The sequence below is a fragment of the Mastacembelus armatus genome, unplaced genomic scaffold (genome assembly GCF_900324485.2).
Source record: "Mastacembelus armatus unplaced genomic scaffold, fMasArm1.2, whole genome shotgun sequence".
Lineage (NCBI taxonomy): Eukaryota > Metazoa > Chordata > Actinopteri > Synbranchiformes > Mastacembelidae > Mastacembelus > Mastacembelus armatus.
The window spans coordinates 454,699-467,031 of NW_022872898.1; the positions used below are offsets into that span (position 1 = coordinate 454,699).

Consider the following 12,333-nt stretch of genomic DNA (forward strand, 5'->3'; position numbering starts at 1 on the left):
TCCAATAGAAGTGTCCTATGGGCTCAGAGTACAGTGTTGCATTTCCCAGACTCATGTCTTCAGGTGAATGAAAAGGAAAGCCCTGATCCTTAATTTTCTATGGGTTCATTCAAGGGAAATGAAAACTATAATGCTGCTCCTACACGTCTTTAACATTGTAAGAATTTACTAAATATACTCCGATAGTAAATATGAAATGAAAACTGTTATCAGAAGTTTCTGCAGTGTAGTTGTCATTACATTTGCCTCACCCACGAAAGGTTCCTGGTTAGAAACAAAGGCCAGAGTCTGCGGCTACTAGGAGGTCGTTGACCAGGGCAGTTTCAGTGCTGTGAAGATGGCGGAAACCAGATGACCTGCAATGGAGTGCTGGCCTATACTTCTATTCATACTTCTATTTTCATTGTGGAATTGTGTATATATAAATGGTATATCTCTCTGTGTATAATAATGTTTTATATTTATCTTATCTAATTATTTCTATGTCACTTCTGTTTTGCTATCATCTTTTTCAAAACTGTTTTCAGTATAACTGAGCTACTGTGACCAAGCAGTTTCAATCAAGAGGAGCAAGAAACCAAACTTGGAATGAACTAATAAAGAAAATGAGTGATAGAGGAAAGGTCTTCACATGGTCACTGTCCCACATGTTTCTGATCACAGAGATAAGAAATGCCAGGTTTCCATGTTGTAACGGTTAGAACTCTGGACTTTGAATCCAGTGATCTGAATTCAAGTCTTCGTGGTACCAGCTTAAGAAAAGGAGCTTCTTGTTATGAAACATGACTTACAACATAACTACCAATATGATGAAATCCTCACACAGGAACTTCAATCATCTCTTTGTTTCAGCTGCAACATCAAGATAAATAAAGTCTATCCCTCATTATTCTTCTGCCGGTTTTCTCTTTCTGAGCAGTTTTCTCCTCAGAGTGAGAGGGTCTTGAGAATCTCTGAGTCTCCACAGAATCTGGAGGAGAAATCTGGGAAATCTCTGGGTCTGTCTGCCTGTATACTGTCATTTTGTGTTTGCCTTCCTGGGCGGGGAATCCATCTGGTTAGTCCCATCAGAAAATCAAATAGGCAGGGGTTCACCCAGGACAGGTCACCAGTTCATCACAGGACTATGGATTCAAGGATTAACATGATCAATAGAAAATCAGTATGTCAACAATAAACTTCCCCCCGGATATGTTCATGTTCTGAACTGTGAGAGTGGAGGGAAAGGAGCAATAAGCCCAATTTTCCGTAAAAGCCAAGCATCCTCCTTAGACTGCTCAGAGTCTGTTCTTCAATGAGGCTCTGTGAGAAATGGAATGAATGGATGTGATACTGGCTGAATAGAGAGAGAGCACAGACATATCACCCCACCACTAATTAGATCAGGAGGTGGACTAGACCAGTGGTCTCCACCCCCCTTCCCTTGTGATTGGCTGAACAAACCTGATTCAGGTAAAATTGTTGAAAAATGTTGCCATAGCAATGAAATGTTTTTATGTTTAGTGGCTTCTTCTTAATGCTCATGTGAAATTATGTGCAGTCATATGTACTGTGCTTTGTTTAGACAGTCAGTGGGAAACCAGGTCTGAAAATGTGTCCCTAAGAGAGGAAGTGAAAATGAAAAAGTTTCCACTAACAGTCTCTGTGGCGTAATAGGTCAGCGCATTCGGCTGTTAATCGAAAGGTTGGTGGTTCAAGTCCACCCAGGGATGTTTTCCTTCTGGTGATTTGTCTGCCCCCCAATGAGATAAAAGTCAAGAAGCCATACCTACAAGGAAATAGCACAGCTTTGATGGTGAAGTATTGAAGTCATTCCAGTGTGTGGTTTGAGCTCCACCAGGTTGGCTGTACTTTGTCATGGCAGCATGCGTATCTATTCAGTTAGTCTCAAAGCTTTACAGAAAAGGGCACTGTGGTATTTGTCTGAGGGAAAAAGTCACAATTCAGAATGAGCTTTATTGCCAAGTGTGTGAGCACACACACACAAGGAATTTGTTTAGGTACGGGGGGGTACTCCAGTGCAAACAGACATAGATACAAATGCTACAAGGTGTAAAAACAATAAACATAAATGCTACAGAAACAAATGCACAGATAACCTGAAGACAGAATGTAAGGGGAACTAGGTGGTGTGCAAAGAGCAAAAGGTGCCAGTGACAAAGTGCATAGTGCAGGTGGTAGGAGGGGATGGTGGAGAGCTATGAGTTTAAGAGTTGGATGGCCTGAGGGAAGAAGCTTCCTTTGTGCCGGGCTGTCTTGATGTTTGGAGCTCTGAACCGCCGTCCAGAGGGTAAGAGCTGGAAGAGGTGGTGGCTCGGGTGGGTGGCATCCAGAGTGATTTTCTGAGCTCTTTTTCTCACTCTGGAGGTGAACAGGTCTTGGAGGGTGGGTAGGGGAACACCGATGATCTTCTCAGCAGTCCGAACTGTTCTCTGAAGTCTTAGGATGTCTGATTTAGAGGCGGAACTAAACCAGACAGTGATGGAGGAGCACAGGACAGACTTGATGACTGCTGAGTAGAACTGGGTCAGCAGTGTCTGTGGAAGGTTGAACTTCTTCAGCTGGCGCAGGAAGTACAACCTCTGCTGGGCCTTCTTCATGATAGAGTCGATGTGGAAGTTCCACTTCAGGTCCTGAGAGATGGTGGTGCCCAGTAACCTGAATGACTCCACTAGTGCCACAGTGCTGTTCATAATGGTGAGAGGGGGGTGGGTGGGGGCATTTCTCCTGAAGTCCACAGCCATCTCCACTGTTTTGAGCGTGTTTAGCTCCAAGTTGTTGTGACTGCACCAGCAAGCCAGCTGCTCCACCTCCTGTCTGTATACAGACTCTTCACCATCCTGGATGAGACCAATGACAGTGGTGTCATCTGCAAACTTCAGGAGTTTCACAGAGGAGTCATGGGAGGTGCAGTTGTTTGTGTAGAGGGAGAAGAGCAGTGGGGAGAGAACACACCCCTGGGGGGCGCCGGTGCTGGTGATGCGGGAGCCAGAAGTAAATTTCCCCATCCTCACTAGCTGTTGCCTATCCTTCAGGAAGCTTGTAATCCACTTACAGGTGAGTCAGGAACGGAGAGCTGGGAGAGTTTATTCTGGAGGAGTGATGGGATGATGGTGTTGAATGCCAAGCTGAAGTCCACAAACAGAATCCTTACATAAGTCCCTGGTTTGTCCAGAAGTTGCAAGATGTAGTGCAGCCCCATATTGACTGCATCATCCACGGACTGATTGGATCGGTAGGTAAACTGCAGGGGGTCCAGGAAAGGTCCAGTGACGTTCTTCAGGTGGGCCAACACCAGTCTTTCAAAAGACTTCATGACCACAGATGTCAGAGCCACTGGTCTGTAGTCATTGAGTCCCGTGATTTTTCGCTTCTTGGGGATGGGAATGATGGTGGAGCGTTTGAAGCATGCAGGGACTTCACACAGCTCCACAGCTGACTCAACCTTGAGATTCTTAGTAATGTTAACATAGTATATAAACACTTGGTTGTAGTAGAATAGATGTTATAGGTAATTTTATGGCTGATTAGTCAATAATGAAGTTTTTTGACACTTGGGTTTGAAGTAAAGCTATAGTAACATCAGCTCTGAATGGAACCCCCACATCCCCAACACACCGTTTCTTCCCAACTGTGTCATTGTGTCAGTATCATAATCTAAAGGTATAGCAAAGGATGGTTTCGATCCACTGGCCTCTGGGACCAGGACCACTACAGCAGCAGGATGATAAACAAGAACCAGGACCCATATTTTATTCACCAAGACCACTACAAGAATGAATTTAACCATGTAAAGCCCAGAATTACAACATCACTTTTAACAACTCTCTGTTGTTGCCGAAGGAGCTACCTGGCCTGGATGACTGTTGCAGTCAGCTCACCTCAGTTAGCAGTTAGCTCATTATTTTGCAGTTGTATTTCATTTCACAGTGGTCTATAAATGGGATCACAAAAGATTTAACGTCATCAGCAAATGACATAGCACTTTATTACACAGATACATTTTTACTGGAGACTTTAGTATAAATACTATTCTGCAATAGTAACAGTCTACTTACAGTCTAATGTTACTGCACTGATTCATAAACTGTCACCATGGAACAACCATATGAACATAATTCAAGTGTGACACTGATGCAACTGAGCTCAGCCCTATAACTGTGATTAGTTTTACGACTGGAATAAAACATCCATCCATTATCCATACCCACTTATTCCTACTTAAAATGTTGAAATAAAGAAAATCAAAAAGGCTTCATCCTGGACAGGTCACCAGTCCATCACAGCACCAATATTAAATATTACTTTTTAAAAATACTTTAAACAAGACATGTTTTTGTTTTAAATATCTCAAATTCAGTAGTTACATGTGCAAGTTGTTGTGGCCAAGCGGTTAAGGTGATGGGCTTGAAATTCATTGGGGTCTCCCTGCAAAGGTTGGAATCCTCTTAACAGTGATCTGCTATTCAAAAATGCACTACATTTATGTCTTCTTGCCTTAGTGGACTTTGAGGACTGAAAAAACTGTGTTGCTGTGTGTGTTCCAGTTAGGTTAGGTTAATGTTGACATCATGTCTCATTTGAATGAGAGGGAACCAACAAACACAGTGTACTGTCATTATTGTTTTGATGTCAGTTCCCCCTTCAGATAGTGTTTCCATAGTAACAGAGGTTAGGTTATGGTTCAGTGTAGCACAGAGAACTGGGGCCTGTTTCAGAAAGTGGGTTTAGTGAAAACCCAGAATGTATTAACTCTGAGATGAGGGATACTCAGGGTTTTTGGTTTCACAAAGCGTGTTCAGATTGACTCTGAGTCAGTTACCGTGGTAACTCACTCTGTAACCCAAACCTGCTCGCTGGCATGTTTTATAAACCGAGTTCTTCCTGAGTCCTGGGTATTCAGACTGAAGAAGAGGCAGGAGACCTGGTGTGCCCTTTTGTTGAGGAACCCATTGGTGCAGAAGCACAATTGCTTCACAGAATTTTGCGTCGAGAGACTGTAATAAGACCCTGTCTGGACATCTATGTCGAGCAGTTAATATTAAGATTTCTGTCTTATGCAGGTGATTAAATTGATCATAGTTACAGGGCAGAGCTCAGTTTAACCTGAATTATTTTCATACGGTGGTTCCATGGTGACAGATTATGAATCAGTGCAGTAACATTAGACTGGAATTAGACATTAGAGTTACTGTTGCAGTAAACCTGGAAATTCTTCTGGTAATTCTGCACAGATCATCTACTTTAAACATTTGGGGGAATGTGATGAGGTGACTGAGTGGTTAAGGTGATGGACTGCTAATCCATTGTGCTCTGCACACATGGCTTTGAATCCCATCCTTGTTGTGAATGCTCATATTGGGCATTCAAAGATTATTTATTATAAATGTGTTGGTACAAATCATTATAAATTGTAAATAATATACATGTTCTCCCCATGCTTGTGTGGGTTTACTCGAGGTACTTCAGTCCAAAGACATGCATGTTAGGTCGACTGGTGAGCCTCAATTCTCTGTAGGGTATAACTGACATCAACAGTAGACAACATACTGACTTTATGTGGTCAGTCTACACCACTACCACTTTATCTTGAAAGTCAAACTCAAGAGGGAATGTATACACATATTGAACAATTCTGGCAAACTATTATCCTGGCCCATACAATTTTGTGGCACTTTTACGTTATTGCAAAAGAATTTGGCTAAGGCATTATTACACATACACCTGCAGTGACTATTTTTCTAGATATAAAGTGTTAATTTCCTATTTCAGAGTGTTAAAATAAAAATAAAGAAATAAAACAGCATGATCATATTGTTGAACTTATTAAAGAGACAGATGTACATCATTCCCCCAATAGCAACCTGTTGTTTTATAGGAAACAGTCTAAACTGTCACTTTGTTTCTAGTCTCTTCTTTAGAGTCGCAGCAGAAGCTACATTTATACAGAAACACTATCTACTATTGGAATTTCTGTACTTACCATCCAACCCTTCAACCTCTGAGGTACTGCATCTAGAATGTGGTGATCTCTCCCAGATGAAAGCTGAGGAAGTGGACTCGTCAGTCTCATCAGTAGACATCTCCTGGCTGCTCTGAAAACTAAGGCTTCGTGGCCTCTTTCTTGAAGGGGTCGCTCCCTGTTTCTTTTTGGGGGTTGTCACATTCTGAAGCCTTTTCAAAAGCTGTTTCTTCACAGATTCCTAACAAGACACAATAAATTGTTTGCGTTTCCAGTTACATTAAACTAAATCAGATGTAGAAATGAAACCATACAAACAGACACGTTGCCTTGATTAATCTGGATGAAGCACATTCCTCCTATTCTGAGTGTCAGATGTTTGCACCTTGGCTGCCATATATCTAACAGTATATATAGCTATAGCTGTTCTACACTCAGTTTGGGTGTGTTCGTTTAATTTTCCATCTAGTGGTGACGACAGTAATGGCTCTGAAGAACTGATTGGCGTCAAATGTACAGGTTGAAGCGTTGTTTTAAATATTTGAAATGGTGCCATTATGTTGTCAGCTGAATTCCTGTGAATTGAGTTAGTGTGTAATTGTCTAGTTCAGTGTTGGTAATAAACATGCAACTTGAGTTCAGAAGTCCTGTTTTTCTTTGGCTGAGATTTCTATCCCACACTCATAGGTTCTTATTTACCAGAGAATTTCTAATTTAGCTCTTGGCCACCAAGAATATTGGGCTTTTTACTGCACCACATCTGACAACTGTAGTTACTTCTCAAACTAGTATTCATCACCTTCCTGTCCTGTGAAACTTCAGACATATGTAATCTTGTAGAATCTGATGCATGTCTGCAGATATATTAAACAATTCTAAGGGACCATTTTTCCTCCGTTAGTACTATTGCTTTTTACTCTAGGTACAATTTGTTAAGCAGGATTTTAATTCAGGACTTTTACATGCAGTGGAGTGGTTCTGCTACTTTTAAAGGATCCTACTATGTTTTTTTTTGTTTGTTTTTTCCCATTACCCGCTCCCACAAGATGTCGCTGTTTGGTTTTTCATGTCAACACGTCCTGTTGGTAGACGCTTTGGTCCAGGGCGCGCAGGTGGTCGACCAACAAGCCCCTCACTGTAACGCCGCATTTTGAACTTATCACAACACTTCTGCCCTGGATTTTTATTACACACGTCAGTCAGAGACCGTGTCGTTTACGCTGTTCCATGTTTCTCCACCGAAAGGAAAAACACAGTAGCTAATGATAATTCAATGATCCTTATCATCCTGTATTTTTCAAAAGACGTTTAATCCTCTTCAAAAAGACAGTGAAAGAGACCGTGCGTAAAGCTGCTGACCAGCGGATATAGTTCCGCATTGAATTCATTAGAAAAACATGTCAGATTAGCGTTTTACTATGTGTTTCCTACCGAGGATGACAATCAGATGAGCGTGGCTCTGTTCAGGTGAGCTAAAACCTCTGGATGAAATGTGACCATTGCATCCTTTACTCGCGGGACCGATCTGCAGCTGGTCTGGTTCAGCTTCGTTCATTTGATGTCTTCATTTCAAATATTCCCAATAAGGCAGTTAAACTATATATAGTTTTATTCAGCTCTTTGTCTTCAGAATCAGATGCTTTTGTGACTTTCTAGTCTTTTCAGACTCAGGTAGAGACCATCCTGATCATCCCATTCACAACACCCTGAAGGAGCAAAGAAGCACCTAAAGAGGACGACTCATCTCACTGTGCTGCAGGACTGAACCACACACGATTCATCCTCACTGCCATCAGGCTCTAAAACACCTTAGCTAATGGCAGAGGACTCACCAACATGAGCTGGACTGTTAATGGCTACTTTCATTATCCATTAGTTTACATACAAAACCAACTGAATTTTCCCTTTGGACATTAACTACCATACAGTAGTTATTACCTTCAAAATGCTACAGCAAAAGTACACAAACAATACTATACCATAATGGCAGCCTGTTCTATCAACAAAATTACTAAACGCTGAATAAGCAGTCGAACGACATACAACTGTTGTACATATGTAATATAAACTACTATTTATGTGACGTATTATACGTTACATTGATGGTCTGTGTCAATGTGGGAGGAGCTCCACTCCAAACATTGTGGACAGGATGTGACGTCACATGTGACGTCACAAAGTAAGAGGAATCTGGGAGAGCTGATGACTTCATCATCTTTCATCCTCTGAAACACACACAGACACTTTTGTGTTTGTCCTTTTGTCATATTTCCACATTAGCATTGAGTTTGCTTCAACATCCTCCATGGGATTGAGTGACAGGTAAGTTGAAAGCGGTGGAAAATACTTTGATATATGTAACAGAGATGAAAATATAATGAATTTCACCCATGTGCTGAATTTGGGAAATAGAGCCGCCTGCTGGTTGTTATCTGTAACTGCATGTACAGAGGTCCTACAGGCATTCTGCACTACCTCCAGCAAAGCAAGTGATGTCTGTTTGGTGACCCAAGTCGCAGTTACAACACACGTTTGAAGGAAACTGTGTGTTTGTCTTTTGTACCAGATTGAGAGCAATCCCGTGTCGGTGCCATTCTTACACGACAGCACACCGGCAGCTTCGCAATCGCAAGAATATTGATAACGGCGGCGGTGCACACCGGGACCGGATCATCCACTACAGTGGTGCCGTGACTCCGTGGTCCTTGGTCTGCTTGATGCTGATCGGCCGTGGTTGCAGCGTGGTCTACAACTGGTCTACTCAAGTCTTCACTGCCTGTCATTATGTTTGGGACTGTTGGTCTCACTGGTTCAAAAGGGATAAACTGCAATATTGCCTGAGCCATTAATTACAGTTTTTTTTTTTTCTTTGTTGTTGTTTTATTACACTGCTGTCCTTCTTCTCAAGATGGCCGAGAGGTTCCAGCCAAGTGGTGAATCTTCTGTAGGTCACTTCACTTTTGGTAGGGGTCGAGGTGTGATGGGAGTTACCATTCAGTCCAATAGTGCTGTTGGGAGGGACTTGGGGGCTTCGCCGATGTTACCTGCTGGTGATAGGGGTCTGGGATCAGTTCAGGATCCAGCTGAGTGCGACATGATCTATCAATTAGGCTCGCAGATTGGGGAGTCTATTTCAACAAAACTGATATCATCGGGTATTGTGGGCAACGATGATCGTTGTGGTAGTCATTCTAACAACCAGGTCAGTGTTTCAAGTGCTAGTACCAATCCACTTATTGAAAGTTCACAGTTTAATGTCATTGTTAGGTCTGAAAGAGAGCCTGTTATTTTCAGGGGTGACAGTACTGACAAATACAGTGTTATTGAGTGGGTTGAGTTGATGAGATGTTATCTTAAGAGTCGCAACTATGATGTTGCCATGCAAACTGATGAGGTAATGGGGAAGTTGATGGGGAAAGCCAGAGATGTGGTTAAGATTGGTTTGAGAAGTAATCCTGCACTTAGAACCACATGCACCCCAGACACTATATACAACATACTGATACAGTACTTCAGTATTACTTCCTCGTGCCTGCCACTACAAGACTTCTACTCAACACTGCCACACCAGCGAGAGAATGCGGTTGACTACTGGATTCGTCTCAATAAAGCAGCAGACATGGCTGAGGAGGGTTTGAGGCGGCAAGACAGGTGCATTGAAGGTATGGGAGAAGAGATTGCAAAAATGTTTGTTAAGCATTGCCCTGATCCCGAGCTTGCATCAGTGTTCAAATACAAACAAATACATGAGTGGACATCTAAAGACATTCAGGAGAGACTCGATGAATATCAGAGAGAACGAGTGTCTGACAGTAAAGCTGCAGTGCCGAAGCTGAGTGTTACCCCACTACTTTGCTATGAAGCACATATTCAGTCCCAAAACTCATGTGCTATGTCTGTGCCTAATAATGACATATTTTCTCCTATTACACAGTCTGTCGCAGAGGCTCTGGCCCTCTCCAGTGTTCCTGTGTTGGTACAGAACCAGCAGCTGTCCACTGCTCCGGTTCCCTCGTCACAGCCAGTAATGCAACAGACCCAGTCTACACAAATGCAGTGCCATTTCCCGCCTTCTACTCCTGTGTCTCAAAGTCAACAGCCAATAGGACAACAGCAGGATGGTGCTATTCTGACTGAGATGATGTCGATGCTCAGAGAACTTCTCAATAAAGTTCAGGTGAATGACAGGAGGTCTCCTGCACGTCATAGTCGAACTAGAGGACAAGCCAGAGATGTTGTAAAGGATTGTTGTGTATGCGGTGATAGCGGCCACACCACTGAGTCCCACTGCCGTTCAAACCGCCTCTGCTTCACATGTTTCAGTCCTGGCCACACAAGGCCCTCCTGCCCAACCAAAACTACCCCCATGGACAATGTACAGGGAAACTAAGTGGCCTGTGCCTGGAGGGAGGCCGCACAGGTGGTGATGTAAACTCCCACAATGCTGATGGTGCTAAACTGTACCATAATACTAGAGCTTCTAGTGACACTGAGACAGTTGTTGTACAGAACACACAAACAGTGAGAAGCAGTGACAGCCTCTTTTATACGCTTGTCAAAGTTGAAAATACTGTGACTCTTGGTGCCATGCTTGACAGCGGCTCAATGGCCTGTTCTGTGGCCTGTTCAGCTCTGCAGACACTAATGGATTCTGGGATTAGTCTGTCCCATCGAGAACCAACTACTGTGGTTTTCATTGGATGTGGTGGTGTTCGTGTAAAGCCTACTTCAGTTGTGATGCTTGAGATGGAAATCTATGGATGCAGGTTGTCTGTACCTACCTTTGTTGTCGAAAACCAACAAGATGACCTGCTGGTGGGCTCCAACGTCATCAGGCATTTACTGCACCGGTTTAAGGAAGATTCTTCCTACTGGGAAGCTGTGTCCTCAACTCATGCGAGTGACCCAGAACTGGAGCAGTTCCTCTCCTTGCTTGCTGGCCTGGATCGTTGGTCGGGTGTGGATGTTCCATGTAAAGTTGGCACTGTGAGATGTAACAGAGCTGTCACTTTGGAAGCCGGCACAGAGTATCTGGTGTGGGGTCGGCTCCCTAGGAGCACCAAACTATCACCCGGCAGTACCGTCATGTCTGAGCCTACTTCTTCTCGCTCCGCGCCCAGGGGCATCTTGGTGGCTAGAGTAGTCACACCTCTGTGGGGGGACAGGTGGGTCCCTTTAAAGATCCTAAACGCCACTAATCAGTCTATTGCCATACGTAGAAATGCAAAGCTGGCAGACCTCTACACTTGCCTTGCTCTGGAGGATTTGGAGGAGCCGCAGATCAAGTGTGCGAACCAGGTCGCCTCTGCCCAGACTTCTGAAGCTTCTGGTTTGGTGAACAGCAGTGACGTTCTGGAGAGGCTTCAGCAAGCTGGCCTAGGGGATCTTGACCTGAAGTCCTGTGATGTGTCGGAGAACTGGCGCACAAAGTTGGCTGACCTTGTAATAAAGTTTAAGGACGTTTTCTCTCAACACCACCTGGACTGTGGAGAGGCAAAAGGGTTTGTGCACAGGATTCGGCTCACTGATGAGAGACCCTTCCGGTTACCCTATCGCCGTGTACCTCCTGCTGAGTACCTAAAGCTCCGCCAAGTTCTGACTGAGATGGAGGAGAAGGACATTATTCGCAAGTCCACCAGCGAGTTCGCGTCTCCTCTCGTGCTTGTGTGGAAGAAAAATGGACACTTGCGAGTGTGCACTGACTTCCGATGGCTAAACAGACGGACCTTAAAGGATGCCCATCCCTTACCGCACCAAGCTGACTGCTTAGCTGCCCTGGGTGGGAATGCATTCTTTAGCACTATGGACCTAACATCCGGATTTTACAACATGCCACTGCACGAAGATGACCGCAAGTACTCAGCGTTCACTACACCCATGGGACTGTATGAGTATAACCGCCTTCCTCAGGGCTTATGCAACAGCCCGGCCAGCTTCATGAGAATGATGACGTCCATTTTCGGTGACCAGAACTTTCTCAGTCTGCTGGTTTACCTTGATGATCTGCTGGTGTTTGCTCCATCAGAGGAAGTGGCTCTAGAAAGGTTGGAGATGGTGTTCAGTCGCCTCCGCTTCCACACCCTGAAACTGGCCCCAAAGAAGTGCTGGCTGCTCAAGAGGTCTGTAAAGTTTCTGGGGCACATTATTGATGGATCAGGCGTGTCAACTGACCCCGCCAAAGTCGAGGCCGTCAGTAACATGAGCTCAGCGGACCTCATGGAACCAGATGGTGTTACTCCATCGCAGTCCCGGCTCAGGTCCTTTCTCGGGATGGTCAATTATTACCAACACTTCATCCCAGACTACTCATCCATGGCCAGACCACTTTTTGACCTCCTAGCTGGTGGAAAGCAAAAACGCAAGTCGAAGTT

General features: G+C 44.0%; 1 non-coding gene across 1 annotated transcript; it reads left to right on the forward strand.

Moving 5' to 3' along the window:
• The first annotated feature begins 1,638 nt into the window (after nucleotides 1-1,638).
• Nucleotides 1,639-1,712, forward strand: trnan-guu (transfer RNA asparagine (anticodon GUU)). Its single transcript has one exon. It is a non-coding gene; the product is annotated as a tRNA-Asn (tRNA).
• The last annotated feature ends 10,621 nt before the right edge of the window (nucleotides 1,713-12,333 follow it).